At 43.4% G+C, this 21,410-nt stretch overlaps 1 protein-coding gene across 31 annotated transcripts in view; it reads right to left on the reverse strand.

Annotated features, from left to right (window-relative positions):
• LOC119128338 (receptor-type tyrosine-protein phosphatase delta-like) overlaps positions 1-21,410 on the reverse strand; it is a 198,862-nt gene that overhangs the window by 71,656 nt on the left and 105,796 nt on the right. For all 31 annotated transcript variants that reach the window (XM_037260618.1, XM_037260617.1, XM_037260615.1 and 28 more), the window contains exon 9: positions 18,925-18,962. The gene's annotated coding sequence lies outside the window, so the exon portion shown is untranslated. The remainder of the gene's footprint in view (positions 1-18,924; positions 18,963-21,410) is intronic.

A 21,410-nucleotide genomic window follows, 5' to 3' on the forward strand; every position in this document is an offset into this window, starting at 1 on the left:
ACATGCTACAAGAACAACTCCACGAGGGAGCCTGCGGGTGGGCATGGTATAAAACAAAGCAATGCGGCAAATGGAACCAAATTGTTGATTTGGATCTGAGTGGTGACTCAGTAGTTAAAAGACAACGTGGGAGTGGATCTTCGACAAATTGCTGGAAACCGTTTACTGAGGCTTTTCTAATAAGCATAGCAGAAAAGCCAAAGAAAAAAACTGAACAAATGACATCTGAGGAAGGACGCCGTAATGCGTGGCGATACGCGGGCCAAGGCTGAAACTGAGTAAAAGATAAAGGTCACACTTGTCCGTATAAGGGGAGGGGGGGGGAATGGCGTAGACAGATGTCAACAGCGATAAGCATCTGGCGTGACGAGCTCCAACTCAGCTATCGCTTACTACTCGGAGCCTGGGGGCCGTGCGCTGCCAAGACGGCGCTCACGCCTCTCTGTGACGATCAGTGCCTCCGGAGGTTGTGCAAAATGGCCGCCGCCTTGCCAGCACATTATAACGCGTCACTGACTTGGCTTTTTTTTTTTTTTTTCTTCCCTCAAAGGAAGTGCCATCTGTGAGTGACAGCGGGACCTCTGCCATTTATTTCGAAGGCAGTAAACAAACGGGCTTCTTTGAGGAGGGGTTGCTATTATGTTAGCCGTCACGAGCGATATGAAATGGCGTGATGTATATCATTTAGCCATCTCCATTTATCTCAAGGAATCTCTCATCTAAGCATCACTCGAGGGAGAATAATAAATCCTTATTCTCGCATTTGATAGCCGGTCGGACACAAATCCAATACCCAGGAGAGTGCTCGGTCCTGCTTTAAGCATAACTGCTCACCAGATCAAAAAAATAGAAGATCGATAGCAAGCCATTTACTATCATACTCGGTGCTCATTGATGATCTGTCAAGCCATTTGTTTCGCAGTCTGAACGACAGAGCGAAAAATCTTTTTCCAAAGAACTTTCCCTGCATCCAAAACAAATAATGGCTAACTTAGTAAATAGCAAATCAATAGAGTGTGCTTTATTGAGCTCACATGCTTGACTCGATTCTGGCACCTGGCCCATTTTCCGCTCTGTTCGCTCTGCTTTGTGTCAAAATGGCAAAGACACACAGACTTGATGTGATGTTGGATGTTTGACACCAAGGCGGTTTTTCTTTCTTTGGGACACCGAGAGGCTCAGCTCGACGGGATCATATGTTTCCAGACAAGCCAAACACTAGACCGATTCAACCGATGTCTATTCAGAAGCTCGGATTGGAATAGAAGCATCCGGCACCCTCCGACAGTGCGTCAATGGGCCAGCGGTTTCCCCAGAAGGTTGGCAGTCCCACGTCCGCCCCGGTTCCACCCCGCTGTTTGACTCAAAGAGTCTGAGTCAAATCACCGCAAAGATAGCTTTGGAACCAAAATCCTCTCATGACTGAATCCTGCTGAGACACAGCTTGTCTTTGGTAAACAACGTCCTACCTTTGTACTCTTGACTTAAAAAAAAAGAGGACCAGACGTGTAGTATTTGGAGTCGTGATTTGATTCAGGGGGTAGAAATATACTCTCAATTTGTCCGCCATGGCTGCAACGGCTGTTCCGACTTGGCCTTGATATTGCAGGTCACATAAAAATGCAGGGGAGCGTAACAAGAAATGGAGTACTTGCAAGTCCCCAGTCCGGGGTATGATCTGCCTCTAGCGCCAAATCAGCTGGTCAACATTGGTTTTGTATTTGTTCGAACAGCAGACTTTAATCCACCTGGATCAAACTGGTATCTCGAACAGTGCCCTGTGGCTCACCGTTTATTTGAGTGTGCAGACTTCCGTGAAGTTCCTGCCAGCTCCAGTCTCATATCCCGAGATTTAAGACCCTGTACCCTTAACAGGACCCGATCAAGAATCGGTTGCAGCGTTTAAGAACCGCGCTAGTAGGCCACAACCCCCGTGTGTCGCTTGCAACCTGTCGTGGAAAGGGTATTGATTCCCTATAAACTCATTAAGATCTAAGAGGAGTTCCTTCTTTGCTGTCAAAGCAAGAGGGGGGCAGTCGGAGTGCTTTGACCTTTTGAACTCACTTTTGCAGGCCACTTGAACCATTGAATGGAGTACAATTGCTGGAGAGAACATCTTGACTGAGAGATCTTTGCATATCGGGAAGAAGCTAAGTTTTGTTGTATTGTAATATAAGCAAACAGTACTTGAGTTTATCGCTCGTTCGGTAAACACTATTTTGAGTTGCATTTCTTTCGTCGTAATTTCCTCCAAGTTGGCGGACATGTCTATGATTACCTGTCAAGGCAATGACCCGTCTTAGCACCCGCCACTTTTGAGCCTATACAGACGGACAAGACTTGTGTTATCGCAGCATTAATAAGATGGCCCAACGGCAGGCGTTATCGTTCTCCAAACGTCGCGGTGGCCGGCGGGTAAAAATGGGCTGAAACGTGTCAGCGTGCGGTTAATCGAAAATAATGGCCGGCAATTTATAGATGCCGTCCTGGCTGGTACTGGATGTACTGATGCGGGAGATGGAATTTTAATGTGTGCGTTCCATCACTTGGGGAGTAGATAATTCGGGCAGTAGCCAAACAGCACATGAATCCAAGAAGGTTATCATATGGCACTAATACTGAACAACATGGGACAAATTTAAAAAAACATGTTGCATTGTTTGGCAGCCATCCGATTTTCACCAGTGGCTACGGAAATAATGAAATACAGAGGTAGGATCTCATGAGGGATGGAAATGAAGGCCACCTTCTGTGTTGGTAAGGCCCAAGGGGTCTAGGGTATGGGAGGGGCAGAGTGAGGGGAAGGGGGGAGATGTATGTCTTTTAATCTCTATCCCCTCGAACCGATCTCCCTGGGTGTTAAACAGTTGAAATAGTTCCACATGCTCCAGATGCTTAACAGTCCCTCGGTGCTTTGTGGGGCTGATTAAAGACCGACGGCACATTCAAACACACACACACACACACACAAATATCAATGCCTCTCCTATGCCAATTCAACTGAAAGTTATGTGGACATGTCTACTTCTTGGATTCATGTGAAGGGCTACTAGATTCATATTTAATATGCAGTTAATGGTGATTTTATTTTCTAAATAATTTCCAGGAATTAATTATGACTCAGCTACTGGTTTGGTACGTAACGTGTAAGAAAACATGAACATTGTTTTCCAAAGTAAAAGCAGATGGAAACATTTTAGGTTAAACAGCAGCTTTAAATGATGACTCAGTTTTAGTTGTTGATTAATTGTTGCACAAAATCCCAGCGCTGGGTTAAAAGTGACGGATTCACCACCAAAAAGTAGCGAGCACGTTCATCACTGCTTGTATTTTATTGTAATTTAAAAAATTCTATTTAAAATCCAATCTCGAAGCACTGAGTGAAACATTTTATCCAGTTTTTTTTTTGGAACCGCATACTGCACGAACGGACAAAGTCTGTTTGCAGGAATTGGACCCTTACTAGTCTTAATTGCATTCTATCAGCCAAAGAGGGTAAAAAAAAATATCCTTCCATATTGCACGGCAAGCAGCATAAATCCATTTGTGCACCGATATGTTGAGGAAATATGATTGAATGATTGATTGTCTGACCTGAATTAGCAACCGATGCTCCAAAACATCCACGGTAGCCACGAGCTAGCTTGCTGGATGGAGCAGGTAAAGTCAAGGTCGAGATCTCAGAGAACGAGCTAAGCGGGCAGATTTGACTCATCAGCTGTGCTAAGAGCTTCTGATCTTCTGTAAGTTAAAATATAGAAATTACAGAGCGGCTCTGACTCATGTTCGTCGTCTCTGTTAAGCATTTTAATAGACTCCATCATTAAGCTCAGACTGTATTGTTGGCGTCCTCGGCTCGGAGCGCAAACACCCAATAACCTCCTTAAGGGTTTTAAGAGGGCCAAATCAGCTGCCATGCAATTTTCTTTTCAGGCGCTCGCTTGCCTTTCACTTCCTGACGTCAGCGGCGTTAATGAAGACGGCGTTGCTTGGCGTCGTTACCGGGTTCCGCACAGCCGCTCTAAAGATTTTATTTCGGCGCTTCCCCCAGCTTGCTTTATTTCACGACGCCTTAATGAGAGTCGTTTGGAATAATAGGCTCCCATTGAACGGTGGCATCTGCATCCAGCTTTAAACGAGTGAACTCATTTCCAAAGATAATCGCCTCTCCCGCCGAGTTACTTTTTGGCGGAGATGCAGTCGATTTTTTTTACTCAACAAATTTAACGATGTCAGAAATTACCTTGACGGAAGCTGGAACATTTGTTTTAGATTGTGGGATAAGCTATCAGACTCATAGCTGTAAAATAATAATTACCACATTGCTGTTAAAATAATTTCAGGGGTTTCGACCAAAAATTGGATTCATTGCGCAATAACAATGCGACTAGTTTCATGGTGATCAGAGTTGACCCACAATTTTTTTTTTTTGTTCGACTGCTACCAAATTTGAACCACACATGCTATACTGATGGACAATGACAAATAGCAAAGATTTTTTTTTTTGTATTTCGCACAGCTTGTATGGTGTCAAATGGCAGCAAATCGTCATCAAACAGGAATCCAACAAGTTGAAATTTCAGCTCCTAAAACCAATTCCTGTAGGAACATGAATTTTTGCTGAGCACGTCTCTCATGAAGACCCACAAAAAAAGCCTAAATAAGCCATGTCTGAAAGCCATTTTGTTTTGAAGCCACCATTTTAGGCTTATTTTGGCCAAATAGATTTTGCTTCAAAATATAAAACTCGTAAACCAGATATTGTCATTTGAATATGATGACTTTCCCAATAACCGTAAATTAACACAATTTTAATCATAGAAAGCCTTTTGATACTTTCAATTCAGTTTTCACATAAATACTTGATTCTTCTGATTCGAGATCAAAACTCCACCAACATTAAAACACTCAACCCTCCTTCATCTGTGCCTACAAGAGGCTTGCCATCAGCTCCATTAGCATCGCAAATAATCAGCCAAACTTTCATCCACACTTTGACTAATTGCTTGAAATATTCACACACAAAAAAAACTACAAACAGAAAAAAAAAAAAAAAAGAGAGAGATGCCTGGGTAATGATGCCCGCTGGGATTTCGACCATCTTTTGGCTCTGATGTGTGTGTGTGTGTTATGAATGACGACAGAGTAGCTGTGGTGTCATGCGGCCGCTACAGATGGCAGATATAAGAAGAATAAAGGACAGGACAGGAAGAAATGCACAAACAAGGTAAACGCAAACATTAGCTTGAGCGTAATGCGGGATTTTGGAGGTTAATTCCCCGCGCCGGCATTACGGATGTTGGCAGCGAGGCAACAACATGGCCGACAGCTTAGCTCGTCACAATGGACGGTCAGGAGGGTTTTCCAAATGACTGCGGAGGCTTTTTAAGATGGGATGAGATGACGGGAGGGAAAAGTCAAACTCAACATTGAGTGTGTGTCGTACACAACTTTGGAGAATTGCTCACGCGGAAAACCAGGCCGCAATGACAAAGCTTGAGGCACGTTTACGGCATAATCCATCATACTTTGCATATAATTTAAAATAAACCGAGGCAATTGACTCATTTCGGTGTTGACATGTTTCAAACTGTAAATGCCATTGGCGTCAATTTTTTAAAAAAAGATCGTATCCCTTCCCAACTTGCACGTGACGCCTGTCCGCCCACATTCTTGATGTCAGTCGGCAAATTTATCCCCAAGTCAGTTGTTGCCTCAGGCCTCGGCACAACTTTAGCGACCTCGCGTTCCAAATCCCACGTACAGACTCTCCCTTTAGTCGGACGTGCCGGTGTCCGGTTACCATGGCACTCGCGGAATGTGTCTTCGGGATCGGCGCTTAAGGGGAAGACTTGCAAAGACAAGACAGCGTGGTAGGAAAGTCCGTACGGAATACCATTGAACCGAGGCCAACTATACGTTTACGTTCCATGACCTCACAAGATATCATTTTTCGGCATGAGTTTTAACGAGGCGCAACCCAAGTGCGCGTCTAAAAAAAACGAGGCGCTATCTTTAACCATCAGCTATAGGAATACGAGGCTCCCAATATAGTTCAGCGCAAAAAGCTAAATAATTGAAAGAGAGTGTCCTTTGGAAACCAAAGATGACACACTGGCACACTATAAATTCGGTGGGCGTTGGGTCGGGCACTAAATGGAAACCGCTGTTGTCCCGGCGTGATGCAACCCGATGAAACGTCTCCTAAAATATAAGCGAAGCAGGAGAAGGCAAACCGGCCCGATATCGCAGGCGTTCCCGCTTAAAAGGCATTTTAGACTCAATACAGAGGAGTGATTCGTTTCCCGATTCCAGGTCTTGGGAAGTTTCAACAGTGCCAGTCACATTAACGTCTATTAGCTGCTCATTTCTTTCCCACGCAGAAAGGGCTTCTGGAGTACCTCCCGGGAGGGGGGGGGGGGGGGCAACCACGGGCTTGCCAAATACATGCATGAAATTCCAGGGAGCAGACTTCGGCCCCCCAACCAAGCCAGAGTCGAAATAACTAATGAGCAACAAAGCCTTCGAGACCTGTTTGGATGAATTCAGGCCCTCGGCTGCATTATACAGAAAATGAAATAAGCCGGGTTCCGGTTTCAAGGTAGACAGGACCGCTGGACCAGAACGATATTGTTCCGAGTATGTTGTGATTTCCGATTAATTTTAGATTCTTTGGGTTGTTTTGATTCAACGTTGATTTGAATGTTTTCATAGTCATTCTACCCTGTTGACATTTTTTAGTTTGATAGCTTGAAATGTTAAATTTCCATGACAAAAATATGTGGTATGTAACCTCGCAGGTATGTCTGTATCAATTTTTCAGCACTTTGAGGAGAATTTTTTAGGTTTAACTATTATTATTGTTTTTTTTGTGGGTACTCGTCTGTTCCAATTCCTTTTGAATAGCAAATTTGCACATGTTCCTGTCCAAAATCCAAATTTCCTTTTTATCTCCCAAAAGTATAACACCCAAGTGTCCTGATACTTTTGCCCACATAGTGTTCTGTTGGGTGAGTCGCGGCTTTAGGTCAGAAAGAGAGGTGACCGCAGCCATTTTCCAGCTCCTTTCTCCTCAACCCTTCCCAGCACAGCCACCGCCACATGCCCGCTTCCAAATGGCAGTTATTATACCGGACACAAAAAGTCATTTTAGTTCCGCCTGGCTTCTTCAAAGCAGCGCTCTATAATTGCAGATTGAGTGGAGGGGGGAACATGCTTGGCTTACATCGACTCCTGACAGTGCGCCAATGCAGGAATGCAAAATTAGAGCAGCAAATGAAGAAGAATGGGGAACAATTTACAATACGTCGTTCTGAATTCCGCCGAGTTTATTTTGCAACCGTTTCGCAAGCGTCCGCGGGCATACAATGCGCCGAAAATCGAGCGGAGGACTCAACTTGGATGTTCTGGATGTGCAGTTTTTGTAGAACTATATGGAGCTCATTTGAGTAGCATTAGCTTGTAGCATTAGCTTGTAGCATTGCATCATCAAAGCTGGAGATCTTCAATATGTGCACCTTCTGTCAGATTTCCAAAGTACTGAAGGTGCTCTGGGGTTTCATTTGCCATTCCTTAGATTATTATATAAGAGACACAAGCACAGTGACAAAGTGGGAGGAGATTTGGTAAGATGCGGGGAAGCAAGATGATGATTTAACGTGGTCCAACAAGCTTGACAAACTGACAGACAGCTGAGGTGATTTTGTTTGGGCGCAAAGATGATTCCTCCAACCCCAGGGCGACTTGATAGGATTTATAAATAAATGTGAAAAAGCTAGCATGCTAGCGTTCCCTGATAACTAATGTGTCATTCCTTGGTTTCTCTCAAGCTAGCCAGAATTGAAGATCGTTCTGCGGCGCTCAGTGATATCGGGCCATACAAGTTTGGGTGAATGAGTTTGATGCGGACGAATTTTGCTGACCCCAAACCAACATGAGGCGATTTAAAAAAAAAAAAAAAATGGCACTTCGGAATTGTAAATGTATTCAAGAACATTGAAGAAGAAATTATATCAAATAAGCGGACAAAATAAAAAACTGTCACAATTTCATTTTTTTTTTTTTTTTTTGGTGATTCCAGTCTTATGAACAGCATGTATACAAAGGTTTAACACATTGTCTGAAATAATAAAATTAATTATTATATAAATTATTAAAAAAACAGACCTGATGTTACAAAAGCCTACAAAAAAATATACAATTAAAATTATGCCTAATAAAATAAAATAAAATAAAACAAAATATAATGAAGAAAAATTATGTTTAAAATAACGACGCCCATTGTCACAAAATATCTCAATTTTTCCTCAAAAGAAAGATAAAAAAAATCATTGCAGTCTTGTCAAAATCATGCATCGCCAATGTTATCGTTATACACTAAAAACGCAAGTGCATACATAAAATAAAATCGACCGCAATTCAATACAAATTAAGCAAGCCTGATATCAGCAATTGTCTTTTTAAAGAAAAATAGACATACACGTTTCCCATTGGGCAGTTTATGAGGTCAGCCCAAGGTTGAGGGCAAGTTCTTCCCCACCAAACTCATCCAAGCGCTCCTTCTTTAAGGACTTCACTTTCTGCACTGGGCTGCACAAAAGTGCTCCTCATCCAAGTCTTGAATGATTCATGAATTTGTTTTTCCGTGACTAACGACAACAAATCACGTGCCTTACCGACGTGACAAAAATGTTGGCGGTTAGCAGGATCACGTCCCCTCCCGAAACCGCTGCATCGTCTGCGGGCTTAACATATAAACCACGTGTGGCGGCAGATTTAAAAAACAGAACATCTGAAAGACATAAAACCTCGCTCCAACATTCCTGCTTCATTTTCTCCAGACACCATATGAGCTCACCAGCTCTTCAAAACACTTTTCTTTCCTTTTTTTGGGGTGGGGGGGGGGGGTTCACGTCATACAATTTTTTGGGCTTAAACACAAACGTCTAAGAAGTGCCCCCTAGTGGCCCCGAAAGTGCACAGCTCACTTTTGGCTCGGGACCGCTGCCACTAAAGTCAATTTGAAATGATGACAAACCTAAAATAGCACGCTAAGAATAACGCATACATCTCAGGAGAATTGCAAAGTTGTCAAAAATAGTCGTTATGAGTTGGCATTTGACCTCCAGCTACGAGTTGCGCTCGATAACAATAAATAATTGGGGACTTCAACGCACGGCTTTTTATAAGACATTTTTAAAAGCAGTTTGAAAGGATCGTTTTGGCACATATCTTCGATTTCTAAGAGCGCACTTGCAACTTGCACTCAAAGTTCACCTTTAAATGCGTGACCATGAACTTGTAAATGATTCATTTCGGAATATCGAAAGGTCAATAAACACAAATGTGATTGCGTAGATAGCGTCAACAAGAAAAACAATCTCACAAATTTCCAAGTGGAATGAATGACATTGTTTCCTTTTGGATACTTTTGGAGAAATAAATCAAATAAAAAAAAAAAAAGCAGCAATGAAAATTGCAAGCGGGGGACTATTAGGAAAAAAAACGGGGTGCCCCTAAATGCATCAGCGGGCCAGTCAGTCAAAGCATGTTTTGCGGGTGACAGCTGAGCGCACCTGAAATCACTGCGGCAGCGCAGCTGTCTCGCACACACGCACGCACAGACACACACGCGCAAGCACTCTTCTTACCTTATCAGCATTTTTGCAATCACTTTCAAACTCGTCTTGTACGTCTTCAGCAAACTGTTTTTTGTTGTTATTGTTTTTTTGTTATGCTTTTTAAAATCCAGCAACGACAGTCCAGTAGGAGACACAACAACAACGTGCGGGAAGCGTGGAAAGAAAACCCAAATCCGCTATTCTTCCTCCTCCTCCTCCTTCTCTTCGTCTCGTGTTATTTAGAGTGGGAATAATCTCGGGGTTTGTGGGTTCCGTCTACGTCCCGCTCTCCATTGGCGTGAACGTGGCGAGACTGTGGCTTGCGAAAGTACTGCTTGCACGTCACGCTGCCTCCCTCTCCAGCTCTCCCTCCCTCCCTCTCTCTCTCTTGCTCTCACTGTGGAGTGATATGGAGGTGTGTGTGCATGCGTGAAAATAGACTCATGATGCCCCCCCCCCTCTCCCATAGGAATGCACTCTTCTAAAGCCCCATTTTGTTCCTTGGTAAAAGAATGCGACGGGATATGAGGAGCACACAGAGTAAATGGAAAAAAGAAGAAGATGAAGAGAATCCTGTTCAATGGTGCAAAGTTTGTCACTTTTCAAAGTGCATTTCATCCTAACTTCCCCCCTGCAGCCAATAGGGGGCGACAGCTATGAAAGCTACAAAGATGGCGGGAGTGGGAGCACCTGCATCGTGTAATGAGATTGTTAATAGAGGATACAGTAAAACCTATACCACTGAGTCCAAAATAGCTGGTAATCGAATCTCCGCCGCTTAAATTCTTTTTATAATTGCCTATATTAGCACTTTAAACTTAAAAGGAGCCCAAAATGAGATCCAAAAATCATATAATCATTTTAAATTTCTTACAATGTCATCATTAAAATTAAGATCATTTGATTTTGTGGGGGGGAAAAAAAAATCCAAAGACTCCATAACTTCCTCTAACAATCAACATATTAAGTCTCTTAGTTGAAACATGATACTTCCTTGGCACCAATTCATACTTTTATAGGATTGGCGCCATCTTGTGGCATCAGAACACAAAATAAAAAAATTCCCAGTGAAAACCTGAGGATAGGTTTCACATAAAAGCAATTACGTGAATTCTGAACAGGTGATTTTGCTCTCGTAATGTAAAAAAAAAAAAAAAAGTCCTACCCTTGCACTCAAGTGAAACTGGCTTCAGGGGGTGAATGTGGCTTGAACTTAGTTGAAATAAAGTTCTCCGAGTTGTGCAAACACCACTTCCTGGAGCTATTGTGAGTTTTGAGAACTTGCTGGACTGCAGATATGCCTCATAATGCAAACATATTAAGCTTGGTCATGAGTCATGTGTACTTTTGAGACCCACTAGGGATAATACACTACTTTGTAGTCTGTGTGAGTGCAGGGCTGGAGCATGGGTCAAAGAAAACAAACAAAAACGTGTTGGAATGAATTTTGACAAAGCTGGAAAGTTGTTGAAAAAGCATGCAACCAAGTCACAATGACGACTTTGAAGGGTCAAGACAAAGCAAAAGTCAAGAATTAATAAAGCAGAAACGAAAAAAATGGCGACGTCAGGGATAAATTGTCAGAACTGTTGTCACCCGACCCCACCCCTCCCCCGCCATACGCGCAATCGTGATCAAGTAAACCAGCCATCGTAAAATTAATTTCTCCATCGAGCCAAACTCGCTCTGCCTCGCGATAACAATCGTTCCTAAATGGATAAATCTAATCCCGCAATGTCGAGACCGCGGCTGGAGATTGACTTGTTTATGGTTGCGAGCCAAGCAAGTCAAGAGCAGGCGGAAAACAGTGCAGGGTCCTGAACAGCGAGAGGATGTCTCAGCTGGCGCCAAAATAATAATGATAAAAATAAAATAAAAAAACAGCACAACTCTGCGGTCCTTGGCTGAGACAAATTCTCATCTCGGAATCTGTCAAAGGTGATGGACGGCTGAGCATGCGGGCTCACTTTCTGCCGCAATTAAAGCTTCGCCATAATTTGAGGTCTCGGGAGTCGTGGCACTGAAGAGAATGTGCCATTTTATGATGGAAGTGATTGTAAAGATGGATTAGTGTTATTATGTACGTGATAGCCAAGAGGTGGTTTACGGTTTGGCCCCGTGCCAGTTGGCTTTACTATCTGATCATAACTCACTAAAATTCCCTCTCTTGGGGTGAAGGATCATTTGAGATTGCTGGATATAAAAAGCGACAATGAGAAAAGCGTACTTGTAGAAAACGGCTACGAATTAAAACAACATTTTTCGGGAGCTGCGACTGTAAAGGTGGGGTCGATTAGCATGCGTAGCTAATTAGCATTAAGTATACACCACCAAATGACAACCAGTGTGTTTTCCCAAAAGTTTTCCCAAAACAGACTTCATATCATTCGATCTTCATCATTTGCCGGGCATTTACGAGACCCGTCCACGCTGCCCGACCAAGCCCCCCCCCCCTCCCTGCGGGCGATTTATCACGGGCTGTTGTTTGCGGCGGCGCCTCCATTTTACAGTTCAGTGTTCATGAAAAGGAGCTTGCGCCACTGCCGCTATCTGTCAAGCGTTGCCCGCCAATGCACACACACCGCTTTCTCTCGTTCGGGCCAGTGGTCTTCCACCGCCCACCCTACTCCCATACCACCTCCGCCCCTCCCAACTGACATTTTCACAAGTGCACCTTCATCAATTTTGCCCTTCGACGCCATCGGTGAAGGTAGGGAGATGTTGACTCGATGGCCGAGTGCTGACAAGGCTATCTTAAATTCAAATTTATGGTGTGAAAAAGTTCTCCCGCTTCTCCTCCTACGCAATTTCTATTTGGGGTTTTGAGCTGCAACCTGAAGTTGGGGTCAAGCGTGCTGAGATGGACTTGGTGGTTCGCAGTTACTCCATTCCAGTTGCTTAAAAATAGGGGGGGAGTGGTATATGGGTTGGAATTATGTTTGGGGTTACTGCTAGAGGTGTAAATATTAATCGATTAATCGACAACAAATCGATGATCAAATTAATTGCAATCAAGTAATCGTTTAGAACCGTTGTTTAACTTAAGACTGCACCAAAATAATTTATTAGCAAACATCAGCTCTGACTTTGGTAAACAATGGCTGCCAATTTCCTCTTGTGTGATATTGCTTAACTGTTGTTTGGTCGTTTTTATTTTTTAAATCTCACTAACTAATAACAAATAAAAATAATTGCTTAATAAACAAATAGATCTTCATTCAAATAAAATTGTATTTTATTAATTGATTAATCGATGGAATAATTAAATAATAATAATATTAAATAATAATAATATTTAGAAAATAATAATATATGTATATGTGTAATAAAATATAATATATAATAATACTTTCTATCATAATAATAATTAAAATAACTATTTGATAGCGGCAGCTAGTTAGGTCCCAATATTTAATTATTTATTTATTTATTATAATACTTGGGTCGAAAGTTGTGTTATTGTTTGTAGTTAGGAGTAGTTCCCACTCAATTTGAAGTTCAGTGCCAGAATCTTAGCGATCATTGTTCAGATTTAAGGACAGAGCGCTGGATTTAATTTCTAATTTATTAATATCTAGATTAAGAGCTTTTGTTTGTTGCTTCCCACTTTCTAATTAAAATGGAGATATCAACTGAATCCATCTGGAAGCGAACGGGTAACTGACTAAAGAATTTGAATGACGTGTTTGCGAAAACAAGGTGCCTCGTTCGCCAGCTCTGAGGTTTATGGGATGGCTCCCAGCTGTCACTCTAGTGTTGTGAATCTGCGGTGCCGTAATATCTTAATTGTTTCAAATTAAATGCTCGTAAAAGCGGCAAAGGCAAATTAGTTTGCTCCCCCTTTCCACCTCCCCCACTTTCCGGCGAATCTAAAGCAGCCCCTCGACTTGCATTTGCGCGGGAGGCAGTTGAGAACGGTGGAACGGCTCCCGCGCGACTTAGCTGGTGTGGAATTAGCTTTTATGGTTTGTTAGCAATCAACCAATCAAAGCGCGAGAGGGTCTCTCATTCTTTCTTTTTCCGTTACCAATCTTGCTTTGTGTATCTCAACAAATGGAACTATCCTGTGAGGTTTCGTACGCTAAGTTGTCCATCTCCTTCACAGCACCACTGAGTTCAGGTGCACCCCCCCTTTGCAGATGTGGAGAATAATCACAAAGCCCCCGTTTATTCTCCCCCTCTGTATGAACACATCTCGGCTCTTTTAAACACAATTCTCAGTCTGAATGGATATCAGCATGTCCATTTAGCCACGGTTAACTTGACACCCTCCACTCCACTCCCGCGCGGCAAAAGAGCATCTCCGAATGAAGCCCCCACCAGGCGAATCAAGAAGGCAATTATGCGGCATTACATGTTGCAAAGTGGTTCCGCGGCAGGGGCGGCCGCAGCGATTATCGTCAAAATAAAACCCTGACTGAGGAGGGACGACTCCACTTGGAAGCCTCCAGAAGCGCCATTGTCGCCCGGCTCCGTATTGGAAATATGTCCTTAAGCTAGGACCTCCATAAGTTATTGCACAGGTGTCAAACTCAAGGCCTGGGGGCCAGATACGGCCCGCCACATCATTTTATGTGGCCCGCAAAGACAAATTGTGCATCAAATTTGTGTGTCATTACTAGAATTGCAAATTGTCTTCACTTTTAATAATATCTTTTTTCTTTTAAAATATTTGACCAGTTTTTACTCGTCTGATTTGAAAACGAGTTATTTGTCAGTTTGTTTTGTAGCTTTTACTGTATATAATATGAGGTGCTCATACATTTATTTGGGTTGACAGTCATCATGGCCCTCCGAAAGAAGCTATGACTACAACGTGGCCCGCGAAAAAAATGAGTTTGACACCCCTGTGTTATTCTGTTTATTTCAATTGAATCTACGATTTGGTCTTAAGCTATCGCACAAAGAAAAGATGGCGCTGGCTAAACAAAGGCTTTAATTAGCCAGTACGAACATTTCTAAACTGCGAAAAGAAAGCAATGAATATCTAGCATTCTATCTTTGTGACGCGGGAATGCCTGAAATGTTGCTAACCAAAACAAAATGATGGCGTTGACTGAACATGAATAACACACTTCGAATTTCCCTAAAATGGCAGCGAATCAATTCCGTGTTTGTGGCCTTGTCACTGTGTGCACATCTAATGGCCGGGGTGTAATCCACCGGCTAATCTGCTGACAGCCCGTGTGACACGGCATTAGTTTTGTGTCACCGCCCGGCGCGCTGCGCCATGCGACTCAACTCGACATGTTTTGCGGGTCACAAAAAACGAGTGCCTTGCTCTTCCATCACGGCAAATTATGTTGAAGCGTGTGGTCGGCCATATTTGCGAAGTCCGTTAGCAAACATTGGATTTGCTATCGTTTGGGACCAAATTAGATGTATGTAGCTAGCTAGCGCCTCGTGGCTTAATCAGGTGTTTGCATTTTCAGATTACATGGAAACAACTTAATTGGCTTGTGAAGTTAATTACTGCCCCCTACTGGGGTGGAATTTTATTGATCACAATTTTCGACTTGCTGTTTCATTTTGATTAGAAAGCAAATTGAGTTTAATTCGGCATATGTTCATTCTCTAAGAACTGAAATCATGTTATTGGGTCAATTTGACGAAAAAACACCAATCATACTTTAAGTTGTTTTCAGTCTATTACTAATGATTGCAATCAATATTTATAGATCTCACATACAGAATATCTGAGGTGAGCTTTCTTTCTGTTTCTTTTATGTGCAGGATTGAGAACTCAACCACTGTTTGGCATTATAGTTGAGCCTTGCCAAAGCTCTTTTGTCCGCCAGGGTCGAGCTTTGCCTTCACCTCGAGATGCGTAGAAATGCATCAAGCTTCCCGCCGCTCGAGGGGAAGTTGCAGGAGAGATTGCTTGAAACGCCGATAACCCGGCCGAGGTTTTGGGCCGAGCTGTAGCAAGTCGACTTTAAGACGACTTTTAATTACTGGCCTTTTGAAAAGGGGATCAAGGCAAGAGGAGAAAGACTGCATGCTTTGGAAGGAGATTTAGCCTGCGATGGGGCAACTGATAAGATTCATTTTCTAAAAAGAAAAAATATAATAATCAGGTATCGTGTTGAGAACTACAGGAGAGCACGGTGGGTGGATTAAGATAACAATCGAGTCGAGAGCAAAGCTTGCGGTGGACATTTTAAGAGACCTTAGTCACCAAAGTCCAGAACGGGCTACTATGGTTGGTTTAGGACTGAATCAGCCATCAGACAGAAACCAACGGAAACCTCCGTCACGTTGTCACTTGGTGACGAAGACATTGTTGACGACCCCCCCGGGAGCGATTATTACCGAGCTTCATGTCATGAAAGCAGGAGCGCTTGCCAAAATACTGTCAGTGGCGGAGAGCCTTGACGGCTCGTCCAGCTGTGGCCTCGTCGCCTTCTCCTTTCCAGTTGCTGGGAAGAGAATAAGACAGACTCTTCTCACGTCATCCAGTGACAAGCGACAGGGTCGCGTTTGTCCTCTTGTACTAATGACGTGTCGTCGCCAGTGGAGCGTCGGAAATACTCTACTGAATATAATGGTCGCTCCCCCCATAAATTAATTGTAAGAATCATATATTATATTACATATTATATATAATTTATTTTATATAACTTATATATCATTTATTTGATATAACTAGTGATATATATGTATAATATATAACTAATAAAATATATATATATTACATTTTATTTGAGAATCTTTAATTATCCTTTATTTATTGGCTAATGTACAATTAGCTTTTATTCATTTATTTATTTATTTATTGTTCGTTTGTTTGTGTGTTTGTTTGTTTGCTAATATACTACTAGCTTTTTATTGATGTTTCATTTTAAGTAAGTTTAGGAAGTTTGGGTCCCGGAAAAGAACCGCGTATTCTGTCCAACCACTATTTTATGTCTTATTCAGCAAAATTAAACTCATCGAACTGTGCAATTTGGTGCAACGAAAGGATTCGATATTTGATTCTCAGCATACTCAGAAATCTAAAAAATTGCTGTGTTGTTCAGTAGGTAAATTAACTCGAGCAGGAGGCAGTTAAATTGCCATTTGTGCGCAATATGGAACATCAAAACAAAGCCAACTCGCGTTGCATGGAGCAAATGGCACAAAATCTATCTGCTTGTAGACCTGACAGCTTTCCTGCATTAAAATTCAGATTACAAAACAACGTGGACATACCCCGGGCGTGTTCGCTCTGAGTGTTGGCTGGCAAGCCCTTCCAATTAAAACAGAAATTGGACGTATTGTAAATAAAACGCAATATCGCAAATACTTTTTTTTACAGTGATAGCCCGACCGACACCCGCCTAACCCTGAAAGAAAAAGTTCAGGGTTTAGTCCTAGAGCATTTTCCTCTTGTTTCCCTCACGCTAACTATGCGTGACGCCTGAACAGAAGCACGGGAGCTGTGCTGCCGAGGTGCCATGTGGTGAGACTGAAGTTCCCCCGAAGAACGGCTCTGGGCGCACACCTGAGCCCCGTCATGCCGAGCGCACGCAGTCAACTTGACGTGAGCCGACAGTAGCCACCATTAGCCATTCCCAGGCTTAAATGAGCATACAGGTGAGCACAGGCGCGTGTGTATGACGGGGGGGTTGGGGGAAGAAAAAAAAAAACTGTGGGCTGTGCAGCAAAGATTGGCAGCAACAGAGGAAACGGCAGAGCCGGTCAACGAGAGATAGCGGAGAGTGGCGGCTGGAAATGGAGGAAGCGCGGCAAAGGCCACAATTTGCTCCTCACGTAGGCGACCAATCCTCAAAGACACTTTCATCCACCCTCAGGTTGCTGCAACAATTCTTTTTTTTTTTTAGAGTCACATAGCAACAATTGACTCCAGCCAAGACCAGTGGTGAGCAAAATAATCAATTTAAGACTTTATGACCAGTTGGTAAATCACAACATATCATAAAAGGCTCCAGACATGGTGGTTGTCTAAGGTCAATGATCAAAGCTACTGTATTTTCTGCACTATAAGGCGCACTACATTATAAGGCGCACCTTCAATGAATGGCCCATTTGAAAACTTTGTCCATACATAAGGCGCACCGGATTGTAAGGCGCATCTTCAATGAATGGCCCATTTTAAAACTTTGTCCATATATAAGATATATACATTTGGCCCGCGGGCCGGACTTTGGACACGCCTGCTGTAGTGGCTCAATATTGGTCCATATATAAGGCGCACCTGATTATAAGGCGCACTGTCGGCTTTTGAGAAAATTTGAGGTTTTTAGGTGCGCCTTATAGTGCGGAAAATACGGTAGATTTTATTCCATTTTTTTGTAACTTTCAACTTCCTTTGCAACAACAATGAAGTGAGTGACTTTAAAAAAATGAAAGCACGGCTGACTAACACACTACGTCATGTCCCAAGGCCTTGCCCTAATTATTCCCTCACTGTTACAAACTCAAATCCACGACGTTAGCCACAAATGGGCATTTAAATGAACATTACAACAAATACAGACATGAGTCGCTAGCGATAGCATATCATAGCAATCCCCAGACAGTGTACAAATGTGGATTGAATTTCACTGAAGCAGAGGGAAACAGACAGGCTGAGAAATAGCAGTCTGTTTGCATTCAGCGCCTTTTTGTTTTTGTGTTACCGGGCGGAAAACGTCGCTCCACTGATTTGATGGTTCATCTCACAAACTGTCAAAAAACACTCGCAGCCATCGCAAAAGTTTGGACCTTTCTCAGCATTGCAAATATTCTTGGTCTTTACATGTAAACCACATACAAGAATAGTGCGGCTATTATTTTCTTGTGAGAGAATTTAGTAGGATTTTCTGTACTAAAACTAAAATAAGACTTAGATTCAATTGACTGCAAACTATCAGAAAAAAAATCTAACAATTTAATCAACGCTATTACTAAGCTTTTTAATCAATATTTATACCTCACAAATCACACCCTATTTTGATACATAAAGTACACCGATACTAAAACGATACTGTTAGCATTAAGCTAGCACTTTGATGCCATCACATGGTTTAGTTGAACATTTCGGTGCTTCGCTATACTGTCAAGTGTTTATATTTGTTTAAGTCATATATTAAATTTCAACTGTGAGTTGTATTTCGTACCAGTATTTAGTACTGTGCAAGCCAAGTCCATAGAGCTTCAAGGCAAACAAATCTAGGGGAACATTAGCATCTCCACAACCCTACATTTTCCTACATTTGCGTGGGTGCAATTGGCCAGGTCAGTGTGAATCCAAAGTTGTGCAACTCCGACCACAGGCGCAGCTTTCGATTGTGTCAGCACACTAAGAAAAAACAATGCTTACCTTTCAGCACTCAGGCAGACTTTCCAGGAGTTCACAAGCTGCGGGATGACAACAAAAGGCCATCAACATCGGCAATAACAGCATGTTTGGGCATTGCGGAAGCATCGTAATCACAGTTATACGGTGTAAAGGGCAAACATTTATTATGCGCTGATTACACTCGACAGGGTCGTGGGCTGAAACGTTCTTCAACCAATAACTCGAAGTAGGTCCTTAGTCGCTTTTCTAGGGTACCAGTGAAAAGGTTAAAGATTGAGCGTCGGGGAGGTTAGCACATCACCGTTCAAGGTCTTTAGATGAATGCCAAGTTCTCTTTCAAAAGCATCGAGAGAGAATTAATCATGTGATTGATGGCCGGCATCTCTTCCACGCACCGCTTCCCTTGTTTTCCAGCTGGGAGATAAAAATTCATGCTTAGCAATGGTCGCCAGCGCAATTGATTCTGGCAGGCGGCGCGGTGCGAGGGGGCTAAGCATCTGAATAGCTGCCGTCAAAAAGATGAGGGGGGGGGGGGATTTATTCCTAGTTCATATGCAAGCCGTATCGCGGAATTGCTGAGACGACGGTTGTACAGCGTTGCTGCCTTTTCACATAATCGCTAGCGACTCTTGTCACTGGCTTACGGGTGCCACGTCTTATCAACGTACGCAATGAACGCTCGCCGCCATTTGCTCGGACGTGACAAATCCTTTACAATTCCAAAATCATCGCCTTGTAATTACCGCCGACTGGAAATAGGTCTGCGAGTCGAGTCTTCGGCTTATCTGCGCGACGTGACATTTTCCAATCTGATTTTTCACCGTGCGTTGCAAAGGGGGGAGAGCAGAAGTTAATTGGTAGGCCCTATTGGTCTGATCGACAACAACTGTATCCTGGTTGGTCAAGGAGCGGCGTAAATGATTAACGACTGCGCCGTACTTATCAGCGGGTCATAAGGGAGGCACCTGTCTGTGGTTCTACTGCCCTACATAGATTTATGGCTCATAAACGGCCTTGAATAAAGCCACTGCTACCCCGTGGGACTAATAGCGTGGAGTTTAGGAGGATTATGCAAAGCCAATTTAGCAACTCGGTAGGTACAACAGGTAATAACTTGTTGAATCCGAGCATGGAGCCGATTGCGGAAGAGAAAACTGTTGCTGTTTGTTAACACGGTGAGACATATGCAAGGAGGCGACGATCGATGAAGGTGTTTTATTCAAGTTGGTTGGCCATTTTGGAACTCTTACTTTGTTTGAAAAGTTTAACAGCTTTTAGATTGACAGAAAAATTAAATCCGCAAAGGGAGAGAACCGAGATTCTGAAAACGGCGTCTGACGCTAGTGTGGCCATGTTAGCTAGCGAGAAGGAATCGGTCACAATGCCGAGATGCTGTTAGGGTCGCGCCCCACAGGTTCAAACTGATAGCCCGGTTCATTTGTCGGTATCTGGTGCGGTGGATTAAATGTGGAGGAATGCCGGGAAATCCAAAATGATGTGTTGCCTTCCTTCCAATTCCCATTGCAATACAATCTGAGTATTGGCCTTAATTTGATCCAGATTAGAGAGATGTCTTCTTGGGGTCAAAGTCCCTTACCTGGATACCCCCCCCCCCTTGCCCCTTTGGAAATTCTCTATAAATTGCCCCTTCTGACAGCCAGCCGTCAACCCGGGAGCAATTTAAAAAGCCTGCCAGTCCACAGGGCTGCCTATCAGCCGAGCTGCCACAACGCAGACAGGAACTCCACCGCCAGCAAACACGGAATGTCAGCTAGCTCCCCCAAAATTCCAACGGCTGAAGGGGCCAAAGACACGTTCTCAAAGATGCGTTAGGGGAATGACAGAACATATTAGTGAGTGTTGTGTCACAAAGGTCTTTTTTTCTTCTGGTCGCCACCTCAAATGCTGAGACAAGGAGCCGCCACGTCGTCCCGTCGTGCCTGAAGCGGCTCCCCAGACGGAACTCGACTAAATGCGCACGCTGCCCGAAACGATCAAGCGTAAACAGTCCGGGTTGGAGGATTGGCAGCTTGCTGCCGCGTACTTCTCTCTGCCATATGTCTTTGTCAGAAATATTTGCCGGGATGCAGGAGAGGAAATCAATCCCCCCCGGTTTTCCGCACGTCACAAAAACAAAGTCGCACCGGCGGTGATGCTCGGCAGATCGGCGCCAACGGAACAACTGGCTGCCGATGACGGACCAGATGGTCCCCGGCGTCTAATCGGCGTTTAGCGGCGAAGAAGAACAGTTGATGCCTTGTTCTTCCTGTCTCAATTAGCAGCCGCCAAAGATGGATGAAAAATCGGACCCATCAAAGATGAATTTTTCTTAAAAAATCCAACATATGTCGTCATCACATCATCTGACAGTTGCTACTTTACTAAATTGGCACGAAGGCTCTTTTGCACAACTGCTTCTGGGCAGCCGACATGTGCTACGGAGCCTCGCCGTTCGCCTTTCAGTTTGTGTCGTCGCAGCAGCAGCGGCGGCGGCATGTTTGCCAACA

The sequence above is a fragment of the Syngnathus acus genome, chromosome 10, assembly GCF_901709675.1.
Source record: "Syngnathus acus chromosome 10, fSynAcu1.2, whole genome shotgun sequence".
In the NCBI taxonomy this organism is placed as follows: Eukaryota; Metazoa; Chordata; class Actinopteri; order Syngnathiformes; family Syngnathidae; genus Syngnathus; species Syngnathus acus.